At 33.5% G+C, this 27,507-nt stretch overlaps 2 pseudogenes; both read right to left on the bottom strand.

Moving 5' to 3' along the window:
- Nucleotides 1-10,292: 10,292 nt before the first annotated feature.
- Nucleotides 10,293-10,430, bottom strand: LOC145280493 (U2 spliceosomal RNA; annotated as a pseudogene).
- An 11,508-nt stretch (nt 10,431-21,938) lies between these two features.
- Nucleotides 21,939-22,057, bottom strand: LOC145280667 (5S ribosomal RNA; annotated as a pseudogene).
- Nucleotides 22,058-27,507: the final 5,450 nt, after the last annotated feature.

Raw genomic sequence — 27,507 nt, 5'->3', positions numbered from 1 at the left:
TAGATACCCCAATCAATTTTACTGGGGTCAAATTCATAATAACATACGGCATAAACACGTTAGGTCATCGAAATAAGCAACGTTGAGCCTGGTCAGTACTAAAATGGGATACCAAGTGAGTCAGGGATCTCCCCTTATTTTGACACTGTTTCTAGTCGTTCCGGAATCCGCCCTGCCACTAGAATCAAGTAGTGGCTACTCAGGAAAAGAGCAGTTAGAGATGGAGCATCCTTTGCTTCATAATTCAACGCGCGTCATCTATTTTCTCTCCAGGATGATCAGATTGTCGTCGTTCCGACAGACAAACACCTAATATCGCTGGCCGACATATGAAGCCATGATAAAATACTGTACTCATAGTGAAATGGACGATGATTAAAATAGTGATTAATATTAAACTCCTCATAGAAAATAAGTAATAAATGACCAATATGAGTAGTTGATATGCAGTAAAGCAGACACATCGTACACATACGACCCTGTTGTTCTTGTTGAAACGAATTTCAAAAGCTAATTTTAGTGTTCTGGCAATTTAATCTCCTCTCGCACCCACCTTGCGACCTGATAATCGGATTATGCCAATCGTGGACCAATTTCTACGCCCTTTGCGTAACTTTTGGAAATTGCTTTTGTTCCATCTGTTAACTGGTCGGTTCCATAATCCGATAGGCGCGTATGGGATCACGGATGTTTGTACGGACTAAATTTATCTTCCTTATTATCATCATCACCATCATCATTCTCCAGGTTCCCCTCTTTCTTCCTCTTCTTCTATTTCCTCTTCCCTCAATTATTATTTTTGTTGTTGTTCATTAGAATTTCTGACACATGTCATCATCAACAATTACTGCTAATAACTGGCAGTGTTTCTTCGAGTCAGGTTCACACCACGTCTCTCCAGATTTCCAGTTTTCTCCAGCTATTTCGATAACCTTTACAGATTTGTTAGGTTAGACTAATTAATCTGCGTTATCGCAGCAACTGCTTATCTTTGTTTTCTCTCTGAAAAGTGGTAATAAACCTCCCCTATGTCGCATTACTCTTCACATTAATCCAGTGAGAATCTAGTTAGTGATTTCCCTCCTCGGTCCTTCCATGCTTCTTTGCCCTTCACGACTATTTTTGCATGGTATCAACTGATACCGATACCTTTTCTTTTAAAGAGTGAAGAAAATAGATATTTCTTGCAATTTCGGTTTCCTTGGATTCGTGTGGTATTCCTTCTATCTTCCGGTTGTACTTCTATTCCAGTTTCAATGGGTTTGTATTTTGTGTGAGTTAGTTTCCGTATTCGAGGACTTCCCTTAAGATTTCAGCTGTTTTCAACATTACCATATGCTATATAGTTCAAGTATTTCCCTTAATTCCAATTTCTCCTAGTTTTTTTTACCGGTTTTTAAATAACTTCATAGGTTGTTATTACATTGATTTTCTTCAAGTTCCATTTTACTTTCAGTTCTTTGGCAAGATCCGCGTATTTGTTGCGTTTTTCCATATTTTTAATCGACACCGTGTGGACTGCTGGAATGACAAAATATCTACGATTAGAATTACAATTTCTTTCCTTCTTGCTAATTATTATGACGCTCAGTCTTCTTGCTTGAATAAGTTTATCTTCATGTCTCAATGGATTTTGTGATTTTCGTATTCTAGTACCGTCTCCGTTATTATTTTTGTTGTTGCCCATTAGAAGTTCTTACACACGTCATCATCAAGAATTAGTGCTAATAACCGGCAGTGTTTCTTCAAGTCCAGTTGACACCATGTCTCTTCAGATTTCCAGTATTCTCCAGCTATTTCGATAACCTTTACAAAATAGTCTACGTTATCGTAACAGCTGCTTATTTTTGTTTTCTCTCTGACAACGACCATTGGCTTTCACTATAATGTAAGTGGCAATAAGTCTTCCTGGTGTCGCATTACTCTTTACATTAATCTAGTGGAAATCTAGTTAGTGACTTCCCTCCTGGGTCCTTCCATGCTTCTTTACCCTTCACGACTATTTTTTGTGGTATCAGTCGATACTGATTTTTTTTAAGAGAGGAGAACATAATATCTCTTCCAATTTCGGTTTCCTTGGGTTCATGTGGTGTTCCTTCTATCTTTCGGTTATTGTATTTGCACCATTTGTTTGTATGTTCGAGATGCAGCCATCTGCAGAGATCACAGTGCACTACCTTCCCCACACAGTTGTGCGTATCCTTATATACTTTTTGACTTAGTTAGCTGCATTAAGCTGTTAGGTCGTTTATCGTTTCGTCTCCTAGTCCATAGAGTCTAGTTTGAGTGTTTTCCCGTGTTTTATCTATTTTAGCTTTAATATGGTACATTCTAATCGCTTTATTCTGTACAGCTGTCATTAGAGATTTTGTTTCTTTGTAATGTGTCCTTTTCTCGGTCATGTTCGAGTGTTTTCATTATTCTATTTTCTTGTCATTCTTATGAATCGTTCATGTAACTCTTTCTTTTACTGTTGGATAATATGGCTCCCAGGCGACACTGGAAGGCCCAGGGGATGGTTAAAAGAAGAGAGATGAATTGGCGAGTGTTCAGTGTATCAAACACGAAATATTTCACTAAGAAAATGTTATTGAAATCGGATAAGTATTAAGAACAATAAAGTATTTATGTTAAATATGTATATAATGAGAATTGAAAATTTAGCTAGTAAAACAATAAGATTACAGTTAACCAAAAAAAACATGCGACTGCCCTAGTTATGTGACGTAAGGCATACACAAGATAGAAGATTTGAGAACCCCTAAAGAACGAAACAAAGAACTAAGCCTAACATACGTCTCCACACACAACACAAACAACCCAGAGCTTTTCACAGAGATAACGAAAAACCTCGTCCTACTTAACCAAAACAGAAAACTAAACAACTTCCTTAAAACAACAAGAATAATAAAAAGCAAACGCCAACCCCAAAACCTAAAACGTATTCTTACTTCATCCAAACTCAATCAAGACACAACAAAAGGAGTCACAAAATGCAACAAACAATGATGTGAAGTCTACAACATAATATTAGAGGGAAACATATACACATTCACGAACCCCATACAAACATTCAAAATTAAAAAATAACTAGATTGTATCTCAAAAAACGTGGTCTATGTAATAAAATGTGCAGCATGCGATAAATCCTACATAGGCGCCACAAAACCCCTTAGTAATAGAGTAGCCCTACATCAATCCAACATCAAAATCGCAGAAAAATAGACACCTGCATGTATCACAGCATATACACACAGGCAGTGGAGGCAAATTCAAGATAATGCCCATCTTCCAAACTGGCAACTACTTCTACTTACTAACACAAGAAAAAAACTTCATAGCAAAGTTCAACCCCGCTTTGAACATCTCCCAATAATTGCACATATAGACAGGCAAAACACAAATACACTTACACGCATGCATACTTAGGTAAATGTGCACCCTCACACACGAAACAAAACAAGCACAATAAAGCACGCGCACACTTTCACGGGCACGCACATCCATACCCAGTATAATACCATTTCCCTAAACTAAACAAACAATAAAAAATTATGCGTATGTATGTGTGTCTATATACACACATATATGTGTATATATATGTGTGTATGTGGATGTATGCGTGTATGTGTGTTATTGTGTATGCGTGTGTATATATATATATATCATCTGTTATCTATCCTCCATCTTGTTTGTGTGTGTGCGTGTACTTATGTTTGAGTTACTGAATACATGTATGCATATGTGTTTGGATTAGGAAAGAAAGAAAACTTCAACCAATATACATGAGAGGTATGGGTGTATGAATATGTATGTGTGTGTGTGATTGTGAGTGCGTGTGTCCATATATATGGGTGGATGGATGTATACGCATCTATATATGTGTATGCATATATATAGGTTGGTAGATGTATTCGTGTGTGTATGTGTGTATATGAATGTATGTCCGAGCCCCTGCATATGTCTCTATATATATGCATATATGTTTATGCATATGTGTGTGCCTGCATGCGTATGCATGTGAGTGTGTATGTGCATACATGTATGTATATATGCGTGGGTGCATGTATATGTATGTGTGTGTGATTGTGTGTGCGTGTGTGTATATATATCATCACCTACCTATTCTCCATCTTACTTGTGTGTGTGCGTGTACTTATGTTTGAATGATTAAGTACATGTATGCATGTGTGTTTTGATTGGGAAAGACAAAAAAATTAGCCAATATGTGTGTGATATGTAAGTGGGTGGATGTGTGTGAGTACGTGTGTGTGTGTAGGTGGGTATGCATATATGTATGCTCCTACATATATTTCTGTGTATACACGTGTGTATATGTGTATATACCTGCGTGCGTATGCATGTGTATATGTACATGTATGTATATGTATGAGTGTGTGCGTACATATCAAAAAAGAGAAAGTCATAAAAAAACATAAAAACCTTCACCAAATGTATCCCCCCTTTGAACTTAACTCTGACTGGACACTACAAACACTTACTGCTGGCATAGAATGTTTGAGATCACATCACTCTGAAAAACACATTTAGTATCAGCAGATGTAAAAATAACATTTCAAACTCATTTAAAAAAAACTTTTTACGAAAATATCTGAAGAGAGCTAAGCAAAGCTTGAAACGCGTTATAAAAATATTTTAAAATAAAAATATGATAAAAGTCTGAAAACCCCACAATTTTTATGGCTACACTCGTATATATATATATATATATATATATATATATATATATATATATATATATATATATACACGATAGCGTGCGTGTTATTTTGCGTGTCACGGTTACATCTTTTTTCTTCCGAGTTACTGTAGTTTAATTGTTGTGACCTTCCATATCTTGTAATAAATAATTTTACTAAGAATTTTTCATAAGTTTTGGTATCGGTTAGAGCTGAATAAACTCAAATATATATTTATAGATATATATTTTTCTACATAAGTTTTGGTTTCGGTTTCGATTCAAGCTGATGCTCCGAAGTCATGTTGATATATATTTTTGAAATCACAACTTTATAATATAAGAATCGATATAAAATTGGCTCTACAATGATATATACGAAATCTGTATAGATTAAAATATCATATTTAATAAGTCTACTCGACAGGTTATGCTAGTTATTATTATCATATTATCATCATCATCATTATTATTATTATTATTATTATGCACTCACTAGAAGTAGTCACGCAAGCCATCATCAAATATTGCTCTTTCAGAATAACTTATAGGGTTCCCTGGAGTCTGGGTGACAACAATTCTCCCCAGACTTCAAATATCCTCCATCTCTTTCGATAACCTTTGCAAAAGAATTTGTTATCGCAACAGCCGCTTACTATTGGTTTCTCGTTGGCGTCGACTATTGGTCTTCACTGGAATACGGGTGGCAATAAGCCTCCCCAAGGTCTTAGTCCACTTTGCACACAACCAGCGGAGATCTGGCCAGTGCTTTGTCTCCTCGGTCTTTCCATCCTCCTTGACCCTCATCATTTGGTGTGGTGCCCGTTTATGGTAGCACTCACACAAAGGGGACTTTATTCTTATTCTCAATTGTTTCTATTTTCTTTACCCCAAATTTTACAACGTGCAACAATGACAATTAACTAATTCATCTCTTAAGTTTATAGCTCCATTGTCCTAATACAAACATTTATTTGTTTTGTAGACATGTATTTTGTCAATAAAATGTCTACAAACGAGATTTTTATTGAATTTATGAAGATAACTCTGAAATGAAACTGCTGCATACAAATACAATTCTTGAAATTTTCAACAAACATTTCATGGACTGGTAAACAAAAAATAAATATGACCTGAAGTGAGGATTTAAAGCGTCTGTGGATCTCAATTGGGAATCCCTGTACAAATTAGTCGAATCTGCTACTAGCCTCTCACTCTTGGACAGGGTTCAAAAGAATCGCTCTAATTAAAAAAAGGTAAAGGATTCTTGTCAGCATTCGCGCATTCTCAGTTCCGACCCGTCCAGTACGGTTCTCCAGAACTCAACCCCGGTCATCTCGAGTGCCGGCCTTATTGTTGTATTTCCGTTAAAGTAAAAGTTTCTATGGCACGTGATTTTGCACACGTTCCTTTTCCTTTTTAAAAGGGCTGAGTTTTTTTCTTCTTCAACATTTCGTTACTAACAGCTCTTGCTTTTACTGCTGCTACTTGCTCTTACGTTTACTATTTGCTGTGAAATTAGTTCGGTAAAGCCTAGTAAAGAGGTTTTGCTCTGTCTTCCGTTTTATGATAAAACACCACACTTATATTCTCTCATTCCAGTCTAAATCACATCAAACCACATCCCCCCCCAGATCCTTTAAGATCACCTCATAAATCAGATATCCTTGCTAGTACAGCTACCTATCCCCCTCTGTTCAGCTAGACACAGCTAGCCCAGGATACTCGGCTAGTCATACGGCTATCCCTCGCTAACCGGCTAAGCAAACACATCGAATTTAATTTTAAATTTCTCATTTTAAAACTACTTTTCACATACACGTCGACCGAATCGCATTCTAAGTTCTTTTAACAGCGACGACTTTTCTTTTTCAAAAACAAACAAAAAAATTCGATTGGAATAGTACTTCCATAAAATAACTCTTTCGCTTAAAAACGACTTTTATTTTTCTTTTTAACAAACAGAATTTCACTCCAAACTCCGCGTTTAAAAACGACGACTTTTTGCATCCAAGTCGACCGAATCGCATTATAAGTTCTTTTACCAGCAACGACTTAAAAAAAAAAAATCCGACTCGTGTTGTACTTTTATAAAATAACTACCGGTTAAGTGTTTAAATAAATATGCACGTATTTTAAATAATCCATAACATGGCGAATTTTCTCGTTGACTTCTGAATGTGCCTCAAACATTTAACCAAATCGTATTCCAACACGTTCATTTCACAACGAAAATTAAAAAAGAAAATTCAACGAATCCCACTGGGAATACTAAACAAAAAGACAAAATGGTCCGACTCACTTCATCAAATCTTCACCTCCTTGACCACAACTTTTTTTTTTACATAGGAATCACCACTTATCAAGGCCAAGAGGCCACTCGAGAATAAGAGTTAATGGGTACACATTAGTCAATGTGATTATAGCGTAGTAAACATAAGTAGTGGGAATTTTGTAAATTGGGTTATTAAGGCGGGGAGCGGTTCCTCAAGAACTTGTTTACATTGGACTTGAAGACAATCAGATTGTAGTCAGCTGGGCAATAGGGAGTGTTCCACAGGCGTGCAGTTCTAAGAAAGAAGCTTTGTTCATGGAATCTTCGTCTAGGTTTAGGCACAGATAAAGAGTTTAGGAAATTATTGTGGTTTTGTCTAGATGAGAAAGTTTGGCGAGGGGGGACCATAGATTGAAGCTCAGCTGAGCAGTTGCCATGAAAATAACGATAAAGCAAAGACGGGCTCGCAACGTCCCTTCTGTAGGAAAGAGGTTGCAGGGAAGAGAAACGGACACCCCCTCACTAAGCTACAAAGTCTATTTTGAACTCTGTCAAATAGGACAAGTGGATTCTAGCAGTTCCTGCCCAAATGTGGCAACAGTACTCCATCGTTGGCCGTACCTGGCTTTTATATAGGTAGAGAATTGCATCAGGAGTGAGATATCTACTGGAGCGGTAGAAGGATCCCACCATTTTTCCAACGACCTTGGCAATGGATTTGATATACATATTCCATTTCAGGTCAGGAGTAAACGTCAAGCCCAGAAGCTTGTCAAAATATGAAACCTCACCAAGACAAGAGCCATTCATTTCAACCGATGTCAGATTGGCATCAGAGCATAGATGGTGTAGAGATAGAAGGTTGGTTTTAGATGTATTAAAAGTAACCAGCCACCTCTTTCCCCATTGTACCACATGCTCATGATCAGAGGAGAGAGAATCAGAGATTACTTGGTCGTTTACAGTCTTTGATATGCTATCATAGATGGTCGTGTCATCAGCATAAATGTCTATGAATGATCTAAGGATGTAAGTTGGAAGATCATTAATGTGGATCAGGAAGAGAGTTGGGCCCAGGATGGACCCCTGAGGGACTCCAGCATTAATACTGAGAGCTTCTAATTTTTGTCCATCAACCACTACTCTTATGAACCTATCAGAGAGAAATGGTTTAATAATTGAGAAGCCATTTCGAGCTATATCATAGCTGGAGGTCTTGTGAAGTAGTCCTTTACGCCATACCTTATCAAAGGCCTTTGATATGTCAAGAGTGATTGCCTTAGACAGGAAGCCTCCGTCGAGAGATTCGCTAATCCTATGAGATATAACTGTAAGCACGTCTGCTGTTTATCTAGCAGAACAAAAACCATATTGCATGTCACTAAGAAGGTTTTTTTTTGCTGAGATAGTTGACTACTTCTCTAATTAACACGGATTCCAGCAGCTTACTCATGATGCACAGGAGACTCTTTTTTTTTTTTTTTAAAGTTCGACGCAAATCATTTTAATCTTTCCAGTTTTCAACGCCTTCAATCCTTCCAAAATTCGATGCTTGCCAACCAATATTCTCATTCTTGATACTTTCAATTTCGCAGTTTGATGCGACTCATTTAATCTTTCACTGTCAAATTTCGATTTGACTCCTTTAATTCTCCCTTTGACAACGATTTCAAATTTCGTCTCGGTTGCAGCGACTTTATTTTGTTTATATAGCTTCTAATTAAAAAAAAAAAAAGTAATGGATCCTTGTCAGCATTCTAAGTGACGACTTGTTCAGTCCGGTTCTCCAGAACTCAACCGCTGCCAGCCTTATATTCCCTCCTGTTAGTGTTTAGCCTCATTGATATGCAAACCACATCAGACCACAGTCACACACCTGATTGGTCCGGAACTTATCTAAGATCTAACCTCTGTCTCATCGACGAAATGTTGTCTCCCTCTGCCTGTGTTACAAGTATTTTAATGATGGATGCACCTTGTACTACTACTAGCCCTTGTACTCACTGGACGTAAATACCCTCGAAAAATCTAACAAGCAACTAAATCCCGCGATACACAGTATAGATCCGTATATGTAAGAAAGCCTTCCAAAGTCTAGCAATTTTGGAATTACGTTGTCCTACTTCCCCAACTGTACTGACATGCATAAGTTCAAGTGTAACGTGAACAGACATCTTGCTGCTCAACTTCCTACATAGCATCCCTGAAACTCATGTCCTTGATAGTAGCCCCCCCCCCCATCAAAGTCGCACTGTGCCTTTTTTGGGGATGAAAATGTAAAAAAGAAAAAAATCTATCTGTAGTAATTCATAATGCAGTAACACAGTTTTAATTTTTGTAAACAAGGTAGAAAACTCCTATCATATTTTTCAATTAAAAATGAGTTATCTATTTTCATGACTTGAAAAAAATTATGTGATTACTGAAAAAAAAAAAATAGCCAGTAATAACTGGGGGGAAAATTATAGACCTTTTACTTAGAAAAAAGTGCTTTATCTCAAATTGATGGTTGAATATATGGCTCAATTTTTGCTCATTTTTACATTAAATACTGATCTCTGTTAATCATTAACTGTGCATCGAACGGATAACATAATACTTATTCCGCTGTACCTTGTCCTAGATTATATACCAATATAGCAGGACCGACGCAGTAATTTCTGAGAAAATTTTTAGAGTAAATAAGGTATTGTGATGAATGATCTATATATTTTGTAATATCTATAAATCTTTAACTGAGCATGAAATGGATACCATAATACTTAGTTCGCTACAAAATTTCAATCAGATCGGACAATTAGTTCCCTTAAAAAAGTGGATAGACGGACAGACATACTAAGAGAAATGTTTAATATTCGCAATCATCCAGACCGGATTAATATGTTAAAAATACATTGTAACAAAGTATATGGTTATAATGCGGAAAACATGGAGCAACAATAATGTAAAGGTCCTCTAACATTATTTTGCTTATGCACCTCCTGAGAACAATTTTATCATCATCTACACACATGTGACGTCTTTAAAATCAAATATTTGTTTCTAGGTTAGTAACAAGGCCGATAGCCATTAGTCGTGTGCTCTCGTGTAATGAATGAATGAGTGAATGTAGGATTGACATGAAATTCTTAAAGATAAACTAAAATGACCGAAAAATGGGCTGAAATGACTTAAATAAATAAAAAGTAAATGAACTTAAAGATGAGTTGAATGACCTTAACAATGACTTGAATGCTTAAAAAATAACTGGAATCCTTCAAAAACAACTTGAATGATTTGGCGAATGACTTGAATGGCTTTGAGACTGACTGGTTGTAAAGTGGGTGATCATTTTACATTAAATTAATACAGAAAAGTGATCCCCTACTTTATATCACAAAGTTACAAACATAAGTACAGCATGTAGTAAGAACAGATACTACACTTTGATCTTGGCCAAAAGGCCAAGAAAAGGGTATTTATTTGCTCCCCCACCGAGCAAATTAGGCACAAGGCCGATTTTTAATGTGAGGAGTGAAGGGGAAATGCGGACTAACTCCCCGGGAGTAGGAGAGCTGGATAGTGACAATTGGTAAGAAGGATGGCCCCTACATTGACCAAGATCTTATATGTGGGGTTGCCCCCACATATGGTCTTTGCTTGCAGTATCTGCCAGACCAGATACTACACTTTGGTCTTGGGCAAAAGGCCAAGAAAAGCTTAAAAAGGCTAAGAACAGCATCTATTAACAACAGACCTTTGATCTTAACCAAAAAGGCCAAGCACAAAAGTGTTACGGACAGACCGACCGACCGGCCGACAGATCGACCAACCGACTAAAAACAATCAATGCATCAATTTTGTTACATTTATAACATAAAATAAAATTGTGAACTTTATAGTAGAAATAGTAGAAATTTTAATAGAAATTTTAATTTCTTAAGAGTGCATATTTCTATCAAAAAAAAAAAAAAATGTAAATGCTGTTTAAAATGGTTCCTAATTTTCTTCAAATAGGAATTTGGGTACTTCTACAGAACGATAACCATATCGAGACAAAGCTTTCCGATTGCACTTTTCGGAGAAGACCGGAGATTGTCTGACATTCGCTGAACTGTCAATTAGTAGTTTCGATTAATGTAGGTACTTTTTCATCCTAACATGGTTTAAGTAGGTTTTAGTTTCGTCTGCTTTTGTTTAAGCTTTATTTATAATCACGGCTTTCAAATTGTAAACTTCATGGGCCATATTTATCTTAAATATTAGATCTGTAATTTATTCCGTAAATTGCAATAAGAAATGACACCGAAATTTCTGTCATTTCATCTAAACCTATTTCAGATTCTATTTACTTGCCTCGTTTTTTGTTTCATTAAAAAAAAAAAAAAAAAAAAAAACTGGCGTTTTTTATGCATCAACTAAACAACGACAAAAAAATATTTTGGCTCCTTTAAGGTTATGAAGGAAGTGGGAGTACACGTAGATGCTGGTTGGGAATTCTTAATCTATAGCAACGTTTATGTAGACTTGTAACAATACCAGATTGTTATCTGGAATATCCGCGAACATCTGATTCTTCAAATTTGTATCGATTTTCGATTTCGTAAGATCTGCCTACCACGGTGTTTTACATCGAAGTGTCGGCCTTGAGTGACGCCAGTGAAAATTCAATTCATCTTTTCTTTTTTTTTTTTTTTTTTAACCATCTTACACAGTTTAATCGGATCTGCAAACGGATTTGGATGAAACGATTATTTCTTCCACGATGGAATTCACTTTTTTAACGTGACGGAATCTCTCTTTCATATAATATATATATATAAGTGAAAATGTCTGTGTGTGTGTGTGTGTGTGTGCATGTGTGTGCGTGTGTGTGTGTGTGTACATTTCTCTACCAAATGACTGTCAATTTTCGGTCTAGAGACTCAAGATTTGACATAAAGGGTATTAAGATATTAGGAAAATCTTTTTAATCGGTTTTTTGTCAAGGGGTCAAAGTTCAACGATTTGACCTTTGAAAACTCTACCAAACTCATTAATTTATTTATTACGGACTTTTATCGTTATTTTCATGGCAAGTGCTCGTCCGAGATCCAATCTATGGTTACTTTCACGAGAAACACACGTCTAGTTGAAAACACTATCAATAATTTCCACCACTCTTTATCTGTGCCTAAACCGAAACGTAGATTCCATGAACAAAGTTTCTTTCTGAGAACTGCACGCGCGTGGAAGTCTCTTCCGTTTGCCTGCTTTCTAGCTGACTACACTCTGATTGTCTTCAAGTCCAACGTAAACAAGTTGTTCATAAACCATTCCACTTAAATTAACAAATTTACCAAATTTTCATAACTCACGATTACTATATTGTCCAATAGACTGCTCTACACTCTTTAACCCTTATCCTCGAGTGGCCTCTGGGCCTTGATTAGTGGTGATACCTATGTAAAAAAAAATAAATAAATAAAAAACACATGTTAAACGTGCATATATTTTCCTAAACGTAAAATATGCACTTTTGGGCAATGATCTATCGATTTTAGTTTTACTGGTAGTTTAAAATCGATAAATATTTATTATTTTATCATTACTGCCAGGCGTAGAATATTTTGCTTTAAACAAAATCAAATAGAAAAGACAATTAAGAGAATCGTTTTTGCATCGGAAAAAAGGCACACATTTTTTTAATTCTGATATCATCAAATTTCAGATTTTTTTCCGATTCTCAACTAATCGTCCCAATACTAATATATTTATATATTTCATGTATTTGCATAAAATATTCATACATGAGGAGAGCTAAGTAGAGATACAGCAATTCCATGTATTAGCCTGGAGAGTCCTTAGGATTATGAAATTTTGAAAATACTGTGTAGCTATATTGCCATATATTTTCATTATATATATATATATATATATATATATATATATATTTAGCAATTAGAAAGAAATGTTATCGAATTTAGTATTCAAATATAGATGAAAATAAAATTTTTATGATGGCTATGATGGCTCCACAGTGCATCAAAACTAATGTGTGGCGAACACCTTGCTTATATAAGTATGTATATTAGAGGTATACATACTTTTTATGATATATAGCTTCACCAGGAACAAGCACACAGATTTATGTGGAGTTCGAAACGGATACAGTTTTATTACCAACTAGCAGTTCAGACCGGCTTTGCTCTGGCCCTATGTACTGTTCATAACTTGCCCTATGTGTGAATACACTTTATGTAAGTTTTTAAATGTTTAGACCGGAAATTGTCCGAGTAATTTCGTAGAAACCGCAGATATTTTTTTTTACTTTTACCCCAATTTTAACCCCTTAACAGTTGTTTTTGTCTCAAATCAAAATAAAAAGTTTGACCCATGTCCAAGTTACGTACATCTAAAATTTCAAGTGTTTAGACCCAAAATTGGCGGAGGAGTTTCATAGAATTTACAAAGGTCAACTCTTTCAACTTTAACCTTTTGGCAGCCAAATTTTTGCCCCAAAACTGATTAAAATGCTTGCCGCATGTCTGAATACCCGTTATGTGAAATTTCAAATATTTAGACCCGAAATTGGCTGAGTAGTTTGCTAGAGAGCACAAACGTCAAATCTTTTTAGCATTGACCCCTTGACAACTTAAATTTTCGACCCAAACCGATTAAAAAGCTTGTTCTATCTCTGAATACTCTTTATGTAAAATTTCAAATATTTAGACCCAAAATTGTTTGAGTAATTTGGTAGAGACCGCGAAAGTCAAATTTTTTTAACTTTGACCCCAATTTTAAACCCTGAACATTTGTTTTGGGCTCAAATCAAATTAAAAAGTTTGATATATGTCCAGGCAACCTACATCTAAAATTTCAAGTGTTTAGACCCAAAATTGGTGAAGGAGTTTGGTAGAGTTTTCAAAGGTCAAATTGTTGAACTTTGACCCCTTGACAGCCAAATTTCTGGCCAAAAACCGATTAAAAAGATTTTTCCAAATCTCAGTACCCCTTATGTCAAATCTGAAGCATGTAGACTGAAAACAGACAGAGTACTTTGGTAGGGAAATGTACACAGACAGACACACATTTCACTTTTATAGATATACTAGCATTTCAGCCCGGCGTTGCCCGGGTATTTGGAGATGTATGTTGAGCAAAAAAAAAGAAAAGAAAAGCGGTCAATTTTTTAAAAACTTTGACCCCTATTATGACCCCATAACATTTATTGTTTTGGGCTCAAATCATATTATTAAGTTAGATCTATGTTAAAGGAACCTATATCTAAATTTAAAGTGTTTAGACCCAAAATTGTCGGAGGAGTTTGGTAGAGTTCTCAAATGTCAAATCGTTGAACTTTGACCCCTTAACAACTAAATGACTGGCCGAAAACCGATTGCAAAGATTTTCCCAAATCTCAGTACCCTGTATATCAAATTTCGAGTCTGTAGACTGAAAATTGACAGAGTTGTTGCGTTGGAAAATGTACACACGCACACACACTTTATATATATATATATATATATATATATATATATATATATATATAGATAGATATTCGCGTAGAATTGTTTCGACTAATTACTGGTATTAAAATATGGAATAATTCTCAAGATGTATTATTTACTTAATATCAACAGGGCAACTCCTTAACCCCAAAAGTGCATCTATTCCAAAATATACATGGGTTACAGCAATTTATAGAAAGCCCTTCAACACCCACAAACCGATACATTCACAATTTTAGAAGTTTGTTATATATATATATATATATATATATATATATATATATATATATATATATATATATATATATAATCTCGCCCCATCACATATTATGTGTCAAATAGATAGATAATTATCCATTATCTAGATTTCTGTATAAATATTAGATTAGTATATAATGTTTACAGTTAGACGATTACACAACACGCTTGCCCTTAAATTTTCTATTTTCATTTTTCGTTAAATCTTCTACGAAAAATATCTTTTAAATGATTATTTCAGTTTTCCAGCATCCTGTATTTCTTCCAACACAAATCTTCCAGTCTACCAAGTAGTTGTCATGCTATTGTTAAGTAAATAAACAACATACGTGGAGAAATATTATATATTTAAATACAAGGAATAGGCCGAAACAATCCTACGCGAATATTCATGATAAAATTTAGCGTTTTTGGAATGAACATAAAAATATGTGAAGCGGTGCATCATATATATATATATATATATATATATATATATATTATAATATAAAGCTGAATGCGTGTGTATGTGTGTGTGTGTGTGTTTCTGGTCACTAATAGGCTCCTATATGGTTGACTATTTTTAAAAACTGATTACATATAATGATAGAAAATGTATCGAGACACAGGAATGGGTATGTTTGATCTGGCAGAACAGTGGTTCATTAAAATTGTGGGGTCTGCGTTCGCATCCGGTCCACAAAGTATGGAAAAAAAAATTTAAAAAAAAACGTTTACAAGTGTTTTTGATATAGATGTACATAAGAATACTTTGATAAGTATGTTTTAACTTAAATAGGGATGGTATAATAAAATTGTGGGGTCTGCGTTCGCGCCTGGCCCCCATAAAATGGAAATAGGCACAAACTTTAATAAAGACTTTTCATATCTATCTGCGTAAGTATACTTTGATAATTATGTTTCAGTTTGAAGAAATATGGTATAATAAAATTATGGGGTGTTCGTTCGCGCCTGACCTCCATAGAATGAAAATATGTCACAAAGTTTAACAAGGTTTTTTAATATAGATCCACAGAATATTGTGATAAGTGTTTCAGTGTGAACAGGTATGGTATAATAAATTATGGGGTTTATCTATTTTATTTTTACTTTCATCATACTTTGCTTTGGTTTTGATACCCCCAAATGCGAAGCTATCTCTTTACAACTCTTCCTTTTCATAACCTAGCATACTTTCATAAATCAAATATATATATACAAATATATATATATATATGAAATTGGTATATTTAGGCAGCATTTTTTCATTCAAGCAAATATTATTATATGCAACAGAGACACTGTGAGTTTTTTTTTTTTAGTTTCCGATTTTCCATATAATCTTTTTTTTCTATATCAAAATCAAAAATATTAATAAAAGTTCTACAATTGTTGCTGTCACGAGCGCTTTCGATTCGTCCACAAATCATCTTCAGGTGTTGAAGTAAAAGTGCGAAGGATCGAAAATGAGAATTTAAAGTGAAAACTAAAATATACAGTAAACGGCGTTAGGCGATGGTAAGTTAAAATATATAGAGTCGATGAAAAGAATCATAAAGCAAAGTGTCTCCGTTGCATTTACTAATATTTGCTTGAATATATATATGATGAAACACTACTATATGTAGATGTTTATGGATGCTCCCTATCTCGGGTTGAACATATTGGGGTGGCGACGAAAAACCAAACTGCCGCTAGCATACAAGGCGACGCTCTTTGTGTAAACGAATGGACCTTATGTGTTTGGACAATGTTTAAACATTGTAATTTCGCATAACACCTTAGAAACAGCCAAATAGCGTAACGATGAGAAGCGCTGACTGTCGCCTAGGCGGTTGAGTTTCAATCCTGGTTTAATGTACTTACTAGTATAGCCGCACTGATGAGCTGTCATACAGCGAAACACTAGTGTATATGGACGACACAGTATCTATAAATGTACGTGAAAAGAAAATACTCACACACACACGCACACATATGACAAGCACACACATATAGACATGAACAACAGACACATACACACACGAAAAGCACACACATATATATACAATAAGCACGCACATATATATATTATACACACAAAAAGCACACGCAGACATATCTATATAAAGTCGAGTTTACATTAATATTAAAAAGACTACATATTTCAAAATTATTAAAAACGAACTTACTATATTCGGTCATGGATATGCGAGCGACTAAATAATGGTTAACTAATTTACATATTTTTGAAATACGAACTATCATTAATTTATTATTCATATTTTATGGTTTATTATTGGATTTCTGGTTTAATTGAACTATTACGCTCGGTTCTATTTATGTGTAGTTTCTACATTGTGCATAATTGCGTCAAATGAATAAAAAAGTACTAGCATAACCACATGTATTTATATATAAGTGACCTTGTCTGTGTGTGTAAGGAGTGATCTCTAATAAACTCCTCTCTCAATGTTTAGTGTACTGACATACAACTTTATATTTTATCTTTACACATGAAACAAATTCTATTTGGTTTTCAGCCGATAAAAAATGACTGTTAACGGGTCATAATGCAAGAGTAAGTCGACTGCAACTGTTACTTCAGTTATAGTTTAAAGTTATACAGTTATAGATTAAAGTCGCTTCATCTTTACGACTTCCTTATCAAAATCACTCAATAGCTAACCTACTTATAAATTAATATGATAATATATACACGATAAGTTTGGTGTGAGAATAAAAAAATAATATTATATACAACATAAACGAAAAACGTAAGTGAAAAAAAGTTGTTAGTAAAGAACATCCCACGAGAAAATGTGGCAGATAAGTAGTATTTTTTAGTCGAAAAAAGTTGCAGGTACCCCTCTCCGTAAAAAAAAAAAGCAAGAAAAAATAACTTTATTTCAAAACACTGCTTTCGAAGATGCAGGAATGGACGTACATCGCTGACAAAACAGCAAATCAATCACCTAATTAGTATTGGGAATGGAGATTATCAACAAAATGCGAGGTCAGAAAAAAAACAGAAGCATAGAAAATGAGGGGGAAAGAAAGGAAGAAGAGGAACGGAGATAAAGAGAAGGAAAGAAAAAGTGAAAAAAAAAAAGAAAATTATTCCAAGTTCTCAATTTCTAAAAAAGCAGGAACTTTTATTCAAACTGGCAGCGTCTCATTTGCATATGAGCTAATCAGAAATCTCGTTACTTCCCAAGATCGTCAGCATCTAATTAGGAGCAGTGGCTATTTTTATTTTGTTTTGTCTGCCATCGGACACTACAAGCAGTACAAAATCAGTGTTGTGTACCATGGTTTAAGGCATTTGATCACATACGATACACCATATAGAAAATTAATTGATACGTTTGTGGGTCTATATTTGCACAACAAGTCGAGAAATTTTAGTCTTCTTTGTAGAAAAAACAAAACAAAATTATAATTTTTATTTAACATTTGGTAATTTATGTTTCTGAATTTTCAAGATAACGATTGATTATTCGATGTATTTACATTCTTTGGGCTATTGTCATCGTTTATTTTCACAATATTTCAATTTAACTAACGACCTTCTTCGTGTGCTTCTATCAAATTCATGAATTCTTCTGTCGAACTCAAAAATCCTTCTCCTGAACTCGAGAATATCTGCCTAATTTGAACGGAGCCCTTTGTTTAATCCATAGGGACAAATGGCGTAGTAGATAAAATTATTGGTAAATTTCATTTGTAAGGTGCACTCTTCTGGAGGTTGACGGTTGAATCATCAGTGTGAGCGGCACTCAAGATATAATTGAGAATTACTCAAGACTTTAACCAGGTCATGGCTGACGAAACGAGAGCATGCTACCTCTGTGGATTAAATAAAGGGTTTCGTTCGAAATTTCGTGCAGATTCCCGAGTTCGACAAGATACACCCGAAGATAACAGTAGTTCAAAGAATCCAAATACGACTTTTGGTAATTTGGTGAGAAGCAAGAAAAAGATGATTGTCATGGTGCTGTTTGATATGTCCCAACATTAAGGCGTTTCACTATGTATGGATGAATTTTTATTTATTATTAATTAGGAAACAAGCAATAAAAAAGTCATTTTATATGATCTTTTCTATGTTCAGGGTCGAGAAATCTGTATAAGCATAGAAATTAAAAATGAATATCCCATTAAATACTGGTTATATAATAAAATGAATAAATAAAAATTGAAACGGCGATTTTCTAAATAAAACAATTTTATATTACTGAGTAAATTGTTTTCCGATTATCTATTATGACATACAGAAAAAGAATTAATCGAGATTTAAAAACGATGAGGATTTTATTTGTAATTTACAAAGATGAAAGGATGGGCTTTTTTATTGCTTTTCAATGGAAATATAATTATTGTATCATTATTATGACTTATTATTGAATATATATATATACTTAATGAGGATTGACAAAAGACATCTTTAAAGAAAATATCAAATTTTGAATAAACAGACAAACTGTCTTTGAAACCACATTCAGATTCAAATATTTATTTGTAAAAAAATCACTAGATTTTTTTAACTTTACATTTTTCTTATTAATTTTAGATTGTAATATATCATCAGAAGAGAGGAAAAATATTTTCTTTTCGCAAAAAAATGTCATTGGCTTGTATTGTTATATCAAGGTCCTATATAGATAATATTGAGCGCTGTAGTGTGGATGAATGAAATCACTTTACTTTGAACTATTTTAGACGCATGTTCGCAATAGCGCAATGGAAATTGGCAATAAAGCATCTTCAATAAAATTTAAAATTCCGAATAAACAGGCAAAATACCTCCGAAACTACGTCAGCATGCAACCATTTTAAACTTTACCTATGAATTTTCGATAGCAAAGTACCCATGCCCAAAGAAGCAACGTTTTTTGTTTGTAAATAAAATGTTTGTGGCTTGTGTTATTTATATGCAGGTTTTTCTTTGGGAATCTTTTAAAGTTCATCTAAAAGGATTTAAGATTTAATTGATTTTTTTAGACAAAAAAAAAATGTTACTGAGTTACTTGAAAAGCAGAAATAAAATGTGGTGGCCTACATTTCTCGTTGATGGTTTTTATCAAGAAAACAAATACTTTAGTATAAAATATTTTCACAAATGAAGCATGCATGCCCCCCCCCCGTGAGTGCAGAGTGAACGGGGCATAAAAAATGACAGAGTTCAGCTTTTGCCCCTCCCCATGTAGTCTCAAAAGTCCCCAGAGGTCGTCAAATCTTGGTGAAAATGAACAAACGATGCAGTTTTAGGCCTTAAGATATGAAAATTTAAGTTCTGCACCATGTAAAAAAAAGAAATGATTAAGTCCATCATTTGCGCCCCCCTCCCCATTTAGCCCTAAAAGTTCCCAAGGTCTTAACATATTTAAATTTCAGTTCAGCACCATGCAAAACTGCTAAATAGACATACACAGAAAATTTTGGACAAATATGGTAAAATAGTCCCAAAACTAGAGTGTTTTTTTATTAGCCCTAAAAGAGCCCCTGGGACACACACAAGAGTTATTGCGAAGTATAGACAAACAAAATTACATCGAAATCAGTTAGTTACAACTTTTCAGAAAGTTTTATAAAAATCCAAGACATTTTTTTTAATAAGCACTAAAGTGTCAATTTTAGCCGTTTTAACTCGAAAGGAACCCCAGGAGGGGGAGGAGCAACCGGAGTTTTTCCGAAAAATCGGTTCTGTTACTTTTTTACTCGTATCATGTTTAATGTTTGTGCAAAATTTCAACAAATTCCAAGCCGTAGTTATTGAGAAAAGTACGAAAGGACAAGGGTGAATTTACAGGTGCACCCTCCTTTTGTCGGGGGACACAAATAAGTATTTTAGTAAAAGTCTAATGAGGAAACATTTGATAATTTTTTTACAAATTATTTCATTAATAAAATAAATCGTAGTAGACAGTTTTACCACTAAAATTTATTTTACTAATGATATGCTTGTAGACATATCTTCACTAATATCGAAAATTTATTTTACTAATGATATGCTTGTAGACATATCTTCACTAATATCGAAAATTTATTTTACTAATGATATGCTTGTAGACATATCTTCAGTAATATCGAAAATTTATTTTACTAATGATATGCTTGTAGACACAACTTCAGTAATATCGAAAATTTATTTTACTAATGATATGCTTGTAGACATATCTTCACTAATATCGAAAATTTATTTTACTAATGATATGCTTGTAGACACAACTTCAGTAATATCGAAAATTTATTTTACTAATGATATGCTTGTAGACATATCTTCACTAATATCGAAAATTTATTTTACTAATGATATGCTTGTAGACATATCTTCACTAATATCGAAAATTTATTTTACTAATGATATGCTTGTAGACATATCTTCACTAATATCGAAAATTTATTTTACTAATGATATGCTTGTAGACATATCTTCAGTAATATCGAAAATTTATTTTACTAATGATATGCTTGTAGACACAACTTCAGTAATATCGAAAATTTATTTTACTAATGATATGCTTGTAGACATATCTTCACTAATATCGAAAATTTATTTTACTAATGATATGCTTGTAGACCCAACTTCAGTAATATCGAAAATTTATTTTACTAATGATATGCTTGTAGACATATCTTCACTAATATCGAAAATTTATTTTACTAATGATATGCTTGTAGACATATCTTCACTAATATCGAAAATTTATTTTACTAATGATATGCTTGTAGACACAACTTCACTAATATTGAAAATTTATTTTACTAATGATATGCTTGTAGACATATCTTCACTAATATCGAAAATTTATTTTACTAATGATATGCTTGTAGACACAACTTCAGTAATATCGAAAATTTATTTTACTAATGATATGCTTGTAGACATATCTTCAGTAATATCGAAAATTTATTTTACTAATGATATGCTTGTAGACATATCTTCAGTAATATCGAAAATTTATTTTACTAATGATATGCTTGTAGACATATCTTCACTAATATCGAAAATTTATCCGGCGCCACAAAAAAGTTGATAAATCAGAATTGGGTCAGATGCAGAAAGTTTGGATTATTTTTAAATCGCGACTCTGTCAAGAGTCAAATGTGTGCAGTCAGCACCAACCCTATTCAGGGTTTAACCGACTTCCTCCGAAGGAGGAAGTTTCATGGGAGTATGAAATTCACAAGCGGTCCCCAGTCGCATGTATATCCCCGTTAGGGGAGATGACGTTAGGTTTCTGCAACTTTTTGCAGGGAGGTGTCGACGTCCTCCTACATACAGCACCAGGACTTCCCAAATTGGTCACCCATTTTAGTAATGACCAGGCTCAACGTTGCTTAACTTCGGTGATCTGACGTGAACCGATGTGTCAACGTGATTATGCCGTATACAAGAGTCAAATAACAAATAATAATAAAACTAAAACTGTAACCCAGTTCGCAAAAAAAAAAAAAAAAAACTCTAGAAGCAATGACAATAAATTTATCGAGAAGTGTAATCCTCACCGGAACTTCCTGACTCCTCCCCCTCACAAGACAGAAGAAATATTCTTTAATAATCAGTCACAGAGGCATATGTAAACCACTCCCTTCCGGTAGTAAGTATAAAAACAAAGCCAGAAACGTCATTAGATCTGGCAATTCTAAAGAAAGACTGCCCCCCCTCTTCATGATACGTAAGTCATTTAACTTATTTTTCTTACGCTAAATAAATTTTTATTTAATTTAGGGTATTTAGCAGAAAAGCCAACAAACAACTATACGAATATATATATATATATATATATATATATATATATATATATATATATATATATATACACACACACTATTAAAATACTTCTTCCAAAGAAGAAGATGCCGCCATTTTTTTTTTCATCTCTGCTCGGAAAAACTGAATTTTTTAGATTAAATAAAGAGCAATAACAACTACTTAACAACCAAAACAAATCAGCCAGGTAGGTATGAATATAATTTTATTGGTTACGGTAACATTTATTTCTTGTACATATTTTTTTCGATACTCATGCAGAGAGTGATCCGTGCTGAAATAATAACGTTATTATTTTAAAAGCCATTCTTAACATGGGGAGGGGAGGGTGTTTTGTACCTATTCTGTACTTTAACCTTTTCAATAAAAAAAACATAAAACTTTAATTATCGTTGAAATACGATTTAAAAAAAATAGCGCGCACTCTCTGCATTAGCACCTTTTTTTTTTTCGTGTAGCTCTTTGTTGTCTTCTCTGCTAAATTGCCTTTCGCTTTCTTATATTCTTCTTTAAAGCTTTAATCGTCAAAATTCCGTTTAAAACTCTGGACACTCTGTTCCTACTTTTCACGGCGGAGTAAAACATTCTGAAAGCAGTTTTCACAATGGCTGCGGTGGTTTTATAGAATATATTAAAAGAAAATTTTTTAATGAATCTATTAATGATGGAATACGATTTTTAAACCTAAACCCTTTTGTGATCATTCATCTTGAAGAATAATTATAAATGAATTTATTAAATTGTTTATTAAATTGTTAAGTGGGCGGACCTGAACGAGTTTTTCCCCTCTGCCGTAAAATTAATTCATTTTCACGTTTTCTTATTTTTTCGGCGGATTATCGTCAATAACAGACTTAACTTTCGTATTAGCAGGAAATTTTTTTAAAAGTTTATTTAATAACTTTTAAATGGGGAATCACTTGTAAATTATAACGTTCGGTAATTGTACAGTTTAATCAAAACATTAAAAAAATATGAAAAGGGTTATATTGTACGTATCCGTTATGGAATGAAGTTTTTCGAAAATATTTCACTTACTTTCATCAAGTAGGTTTTTTTAGGGGGGGGGGCTATAGCGTTTTTCGCTGTAAAAAAATTACTCGATGAAATTGTTATGATACTGAGCAAAAGGCAGTTATGTTTCGATTTTTAGGAAGAAAAGTTAGTATTAAAGATGGGGAGGGAGTGTCGGTGCTTTAAACTGAGTTATCTCTCCGTGGCGCGTTCAAAATATTCAAGGATGCCTACCTTCAACGCGCTGTCACAAAAACGCGTTTTTTTTCTGCTGTAAGAAAAAACAAAAATACTCGATTAATTTAAGAGAAATTTTATTTTGAAGATATTCAGTCTAAAACAGATGCGTACAATATAACCTTTTTTTTTCTCGACATTTTCATTTTGTAATGTCTTGATTAAACTGTATAAGTACATACGGTCTATTAAATTGATACCCCACTTTTCGGTCAATCAGCAAAACTCTCCTTGCTAACATGTCACGTGTCCGTGAAAAATACCCTGTAAAAATTGATTGCAAATAATTTATAATGAAAACCCAAAAGAAAATGAAATAATTCAAATGTTTTTGTAAAAAATAAAAAGATGTTTAGATATAGGCGGCGGGGGGGCGGGAGGGTGTTGCCCTGGCTACCACCCCCACCCCGCCTAAATGTAAGCATCTTTTTATTTTTTACAAAGACATTTAAAGTATTTCATTTTCTTTTCGTCCTTCCTCATAATTTTTATTTTACGCCACAAAAATAGCTTTTTCATTGTTTTATTTGAGTCTCACAAGAAAATATAACGTTAATTGCTTTGTTTTTTATTTTGCTGATCGACCGAAAAATAGGGGTTTAATTTAATATAACGTTATAATTTACCAGCGATTCCCACTTAAAGTCATGAATAAACTTGTTAAAAATTTCCTGCGAATATGAAAGTTAAATCTGTTATTGACGATAATCCGCAGAAAAAAAAAGAAAACGTGAAATGGAATTAATTTTACGGCAAGGGCAAGGGGTGGATAAGCTCGTTGAGGTCCGCCGTTAAGTGAAAGTACAGAACAGTTTAAAAAAAACACGCGCTCTTCTAGGTGTATCAGAATTTTTGTAGGAATTTTAGACCCCTTAACACGAAACTGCGAATAAAATATAAAAAAAACTCGTAATTTCTCGTTTAAAAGCGGGTTGTTTATTTTCTTTATGGCTTATACTTCCAAAATAAACTATAAAAGTTGCATAAAAAGTAATAGAAATATTTTTTTTTATTTAAAAAAACAGTAAGGAAATTAATTGAATTTTGCGAGTTCAGTATTTTTCAATTTTTACACTTTAAAAATCTAACAATTTTTCTATTGATTCTATTTTTACGATATTTTCAGGGTCAATGTGAAATTTTATGCTCTTTCCAATAAACCGAATATAATATTTTAGACAAACGTTTCTTTCAATTCACGCCCCCCTTTCAAATGTCTATTAAAAAGTAAATAATTAATTTACTCACCAAAGTTTTATATATCACAAATTGAAGATAAAAGATCAATAAATAATATATTCAAATTACAAACAAAAAGTGTTTAAAACCCTTAAAAAACAAAAAAAAACTTGTTTGTTTTTTTTTAATGAAACCTTGGTCTTTGCTCATTTAATTGAAAAAAAAATTAGTGTTTGAATTATATTTTTCGAGTAGTTATAATCTTGCAAAGACAGGGGCTCAAATTATTCAATATTTTTCACGAAGTTTCTGACACACCTAGCGCTCCTCATATTAAGAACGAGTTTCTAAATAATAGCTTATTATCTTAGCACGGTACATTATCGCCATAAGTACCTAGAAACACTTGCTACAGATAAGCTATGCGGTCTAAGAATAGGGACTGTTTTTTTGAATAAATATCGATTTCCAATTTCAAAAATGGCAAAGGGCAAGCTAATACGTTTTATTTTTTTACCAACATAAGTGCCTTATCTGATTATTAACAGCAACAAAAAAGATAAAACACATTTGCTTGTGAGTAGGTTTTATAGAAAGTTTTAAGCTATTATTCTAAAGTATTACAAGTCATTGTCTGGGTGGTAGTGAATCTTTGCTAGGACGCTGCACAGGATATAATGAAACTAGTTATATAGGACAACCTAGGATGGAATTACAGAATGTTCTCCTGATACATCAATTGCAACTCGCGTGAATAGAAATAGAACATCTTACCTTCGTTTTGCTGTGGTCTCTTGAAGTCAAGTAATAAATATTAATAACGATAAAAGTGGAAGATGAAAACGATTAACTACACGCATGCGTAAACGGAAGAGAAAAAAATAAAATAGGAAATTAGCATTTTGAAATTGTACACATTTTTCAGGAAAACGCTTTAATTAGTACTACTAGTGATAATGATAATAGAAAAATATACAGAAAACTATAGCGTATATATATATATATATATATATATATATATATATATATATATATATATATATATATATAAGCTGTATGTGTGTGTCTGGTCACTAATAGGCTCCTATATTTTAAAAAACTGATTACATATAATGATAGAAGTATCGAGATACAGGAATGGGTATGTTTGATCTGTCATTAAAATTGTGGGGTCTGCGTTCGCGCCTGGTCTACAAAGTATGGAAATAAAAAAATTTAAAAATTAAAAAAAAAAACGTTTACAAGTGTTTTTGATATAGATGTATATAATAATACTTTGATAAGTATGTTTCAACTTAAATAGGGATGGTATAATAAAATTATGGGTCTGCGTTCGCGTCTGGCCTCCATAGAATGGAAATAGGCACAAACTTTAATAAAGACTTTTCATATCTATCTGCGTAAGTATACTTCGATAATTATGTTTCAGTTTGAAGAAATATGGTATGATAAAATTATGGGGTGTTCGTTCGCGCCTAGCCTCCATAGAATGGAAATATGTCACAAAGTTTAACAAAGTTTTTAATATAGATCCACAGAATATTGTGATGTGTTTCAGTGTGAACAGGTATGATATAATAAATTATGAGGTTTATCTATTTTATTTTTATTTCATCATATTTTGCTTTGGTTTTGATACCCCCAAATTCGAAGCTATCTCTTTACAATCCTTCCTTTTCCCTTTTCTTAACCTATCATACTTTCATAAATCAGAGTCCATTTTTGTAGGCTGTTTTTAAACCCAGTCAACGACAAGTGCTTTTGCTAGTGTGTGTATATATATATATATATATATATATATATATATATATATATATATATATATATATATATATAAGCGAGATAAGACACTGATAGAATTCAGATGAAAAATCCTGATAGATATTACTTGAAGTAATACTTCCAAGGTAATCCTAGCCAAAAATGAAAAGCTCAATATTTATGAATAGAGCAATATATAAGTTTGGTGGTTAAATTTTAAATACTGCAAAAACAACATATAGACACATATATTCGAATTTCGTTTCGTGTGGCTTTAAAATAATTTATAGTCTCATCTAGAGACGCTTGTTAAGTCACTTTGCGGAGCTATAATATGGCGAAACAGTCCGTCTGTTGACAATTATATATATTTATGCCTTGAGTTGAGCTCTCTAGTAAGTGAAATCCACGATTGACACCAGCTTATAATTCATTGCTCTAGATATAAACGTACACTTTAGTCATACACCATCCACTATGATTATACAATCCCTACTAATATGTACCTTGAAAAACGGAGCTATAAATCCTGACATAGTAATATGGGACAAGAAGGATTTTAAAAAAGCCTAAGTTAATGTTCCTAATGATGCTAAACAAAGCTAAGAGGAAAAAGATAACTAAATATCAAAGTCTTGTGTCTGACACGAAAAGAAAATGGAATCTTAAGATCTCGATTATTTCAGTACTTATAGGAGCAACCGGACCCATGAAAAAGAATTTCAAAAACTATCTCGCAAATATACTCGGTGAACCAAGTGCAAGAGAGATTCAAACAATTGCCCGTAAAGGGGCAGTTAGAATCTTAAAAATATTCCCCGGTTGGAATATATGAGATAGCGAATGAATGTTTGGCATCTGGTAGGATGCCCCATCTGAT

This window comes from Euprymna scolopes, chromosome 7 (assembly GCF_053919585.1).
Source record: "Euprymna scolopes isolate OS-2025 chromosome 7, ASM5391958v1, whole genome shotgun sequence".
NCBI classification, from domain to species: Eukaryota; Metazoa; Mollusca; class Cephalopoda; order Sepiida; family Sepiolidae; genus Euprymna; species Euprymna scolopes.
The sequence above is the reverse complement of the archived record's forward strand: the minus strand, read 5'-3'. Positions and strand labels throughout refer to the sequence as shown.